Source organism: Chelonoidis abingdonii, unplaced genomic scaffold (assembly GCF_003597395.2).
Source record: "Chelonoidis abingdonii isolate Lonesome George unplaced genomic scaffold, CheloAbing_2.0 scaffold0546, whole genome shotgun sequence".
Lineage (NCBI taxonomy): Eukaryota > Metazoa > Chordata > Testudines > Testudinidae > Chelonoidis > Chelonoidis abingdonii.
The window spans coordinates 3,950-7,419 of NW_027424807.1; the positions used below are offsets into that span (position 1 = coordinate 3,950).

General features: G+C 51.0%; 1 non-coding gene across 1 annotated transcript; it reads left to right on the forward strand.

Annotated features, from left to right (window-relative positions):
• The first annotated feature begins 1,581 nt into the window (after positions 1-1,581).
• Positions 1,582-1,653, forward strand: TRNAS-GCU (transfer RNA serine (anticodon GCU)). The gene has a single exon. It is a non-coding gene; the product is annotated as a tRNA-Ser (tRNA).
• The last annotated feature ends 1,817 nt before the right edge of the window (positions 1,654-3,470 follow it).

The window sequence follows — 3,470 nt, forward strand, 5'->3', positions numbered from 1 at the left end:
GGCAGGACTACAGTAAAGGTATGGCATCATCCAGGGGCAATGGGGAAGCGCCAAAGTACAAGCTTGCCCAGGCACCATTCCCTAAGCTGGTGAGCAAACAATGGAAGACCCTCTGCAGAGAACAGAACCAAGTGTAGAAACCCCTTTGTTATTGGTTGTGCTGATGCTAGGAATGGTCAAAAAACACGGCTTCTGGGAGGCTAATTTGCCTCCTAGGCAAGCGGTGGTGGGGTTGAGGAAGCTGGGCAGTCAAGAACCAGGGGTGGGAGGTGGGGCTGTTGCTTGCTGGGAGAGGGGCTGTGCAGGACAGGGGTACTTCATGGGGCTCGATAGGCTCAAGCCCTGAGGAGCCCTGAGAATGTTCTCTGTGTTGCCCTAGGGCTGGAGGCTGAGGGTGGGTGGGGAAGAGCCTGGAGAGTGTGGGCTGAGTGGTGCTCCAAAGGGCCCTCAGGGGTGCTCCTTCCACCTCTCCTGTGGCGGGTCCCCACTGGGACCACTTCCCCCTACCACTAATCAGGGGCCATAGTGATGCCAAAAGCCCAGGGAAAGGGAGAACAAGTGCAGGGCCCCCAGCACTGGAACCTGTGAAGGGGCTGCAGGAGAGGGGCAATGGCTGGTGGCACAGGGAGTTAAGGGCAAAGGCGCACAGGAGGGGGCAGGAGTTAGGGTGAAGGAGGTGCAAGGTTGGGAGTGCAGGAGCTAGTGGTAAAGGGGGAGTGGGGATCCTCCAGGGGCAATGGGGAAGTGCCAAAGTACAAGCTTTGCCCAGGGCACCATTTTCCCCTCTAATGCTGATCTGAGCAAACAATTGGAAATGACCATTCAGTGAGAACAGAACCATAGTGTAAAAAGCCCTTTGTTAAGTGGTTGTGGCTGAGTGCTTAGGGAGAAGGGTTAAAGTGTCTTTCTGTGGAGGTTTGATTTTTGCCTCCTAGGCAAGGCTGGTGTGTGGTGTCTTCATGGCTGCACTTGCAGTGTCTGATCACCCACAGTGCCACAGGAAGCCAAGTCTAGACATATTCAGAGGCTCTATGCCAGGGTTTCTCAAACTTCCTTTCACTACAACCCCCTTCTGCCAAAAAAAAACACCTTACTACACAGCCCTTGAAAAAGGGAGAAAGCCCCTCCCCACTGGGCAGAGCAGGAGAGACTAAGCCCTGCCCCAATTAGGGGAAGGCAAAACCAGAGCTTGAGGGCTTCAGCCGTGGGTGGTGGGGCTCAGACTTTTGGTTTCAGCCGCAGGCACAAACAAGTCTAATGCCAGCCCTGGTGACCCCATTAAAACAGAGTTATGACCCACTTTGGGGTCCTGACTCACAGTTTGAGAACCACTGCTTTGTGCTCATTGGAGAGGTTTTTCCTGTGGGTGTAGTTAATCGACTTCCCTAAGAGGTGGCAGCTATGTCAGTGGGAGAAGCTATATCGGTGGGTGTGCAAGCCGTGTTGTTTACCACATTTAAGAAGTTTAATGAAATCCCATTTTTAAAACCACCTGTGGTCTGGGAATGGTAAAGGAGCTCAATGTAGCAGGGTCTGTCTTTCAAAGTTCTGGAAACCATGATTCCATGTTATTGCTGTCATGGGGGTATAGCTCAGTGGTAGAGTGCTTGACTGCTGATCAAGTGGTTCTTGGCTCAAACCCCAGTATCCTCTTATAACCTTTTTTCTTTTTTTAAAAAAGAAAATATTTTCATTTCCATTCTCCATTATGTTCAGGAGCTCCCCTGAATAGGGATCCCTGAAATGAATGTAAACACTCAACATTTTGCTGTCCAAATGCATAAAAACCTAGCAAAGCTGTCCATCAGCTGAAATCAGTTCCAATCCTCTATGTGTTTAATTTATGTTTTCATCAACTAAACAAAGGTATCATATGAATGTACATTTGCAGATCCCTCTTCTCCAGGAGCTGTGCTGTGCAGAAGAACAAGAACTACATCCAGTTGCAGTTCAGGAGTCTGATTGCAAATGTTCTGAGGGCTGGAGAAAAATGCCTGCTAGTGAGCTATGAATGAGCTCAACCTGTTTAGCTTATCAAAAGGAGATTGAAAGGTGACTTCACTGAAGTGTTGAATGGCCTTAATGGAGAGAAAAGATTGGGTATGAAAGGGCTCTTCAATCGAGCAGAGAAAGGCATAACAATACCCAGTGGCTGGAAGGTGAAAAGAGACAAATTCATATTACAAATAAGACACAAATATTCAATGGAGAGGATGATTCACCACAGGAACAATCTACCAAGGAAAGTGGAGGATTCTCCATCTCCTGATGTCATTTAATGAAGACTAGATGCCTTTATGGAATGTGTTTGCCCCAAAAGTAGCTCTTGTGTCATACAGGAGACCTGTGATAAAGAATCTCAATGGAGTGTGTTGTTTGAGATCCCAGCTCCTATTCCTTTGCAAGGCGTGTGCGCTGACTTCCCTGCCCAGCTCCGTCCTCCGTGTGCCTGGACTCTTTGCTGCTTTTACAGATCCAGCACATCTGCCCTCCCTAACCAGTCACTGCCCACCCCCGTGTGGGGGCACCAGCACTGTGCTGGGTCGTGATGGGAAATTGTCCAAGCTGACCCAGGGGAGACATGTGTGTCCCTGCTTCCTGCTGCTGGTGGGGCTGAGCCCTGCTTTGGGTGCGTGTGTGTCTGTGACACTGTTTGTTTCAAAGTGTTGCTGGGCTAACTAATTGGAAATGGCTTTGCAGGATTTGTATTCTGCAGCGACACACACACACACACAAAGGGACTCACACAATCCCAAGAACACTCATACACAACACACCCAGAGGGACATGCTAGCCCAACCCCCAAAGAGAGAAACAATCACACCCCCCAGTCACACTCACAATCACCCCCCCCACACACCATAATATTCACAATTGTGCTCAGAGACACAACTGCACACAGTTCACTCCCTCTGCTCCAAATACAAAGACCTCCTGCCCCACACAGCATGTGCCAAGGCCTGTGGAACTCACTGACACTGGGCAGCTAACAATGAGAATGATCCCCTCATGCTGGATCATCTGCTTGGCCCCCCACTCCCTCTCGGGGCATGCTGTGTGGTGTGGCTGGGGATTTTGCAATGGCCCAGCACCAGGCAACGCAGAACGGACACCACATGCCCTGCCCCGCCTCACCTGAGCTGCTCTCCAGATGCATTGGAGCCCCGCACCCCACAGCTTGGCACTCCTGCCCCGCAGGGGGTGAGCTGCAGCCCCCGCCACACTACGCAGAGGGGAGAAGGGTCAGGCCAGGCAGCCCTTGTAAGATGGGGAGATCACCACCGGGGGTCGACGGTATGGGGGCTGGACATACGGAGAAATGGTTGTCATACCAGCAGAGGGCAGCAGAGCGCGCACACACACACACACACACACACACACACACACACACAAAAAAAAAAAAGAGAAGATTACCCCTCTTTCTGAAACACCTGCTCATACCCATATCCCCTGGCTATTCTGTGCATTGA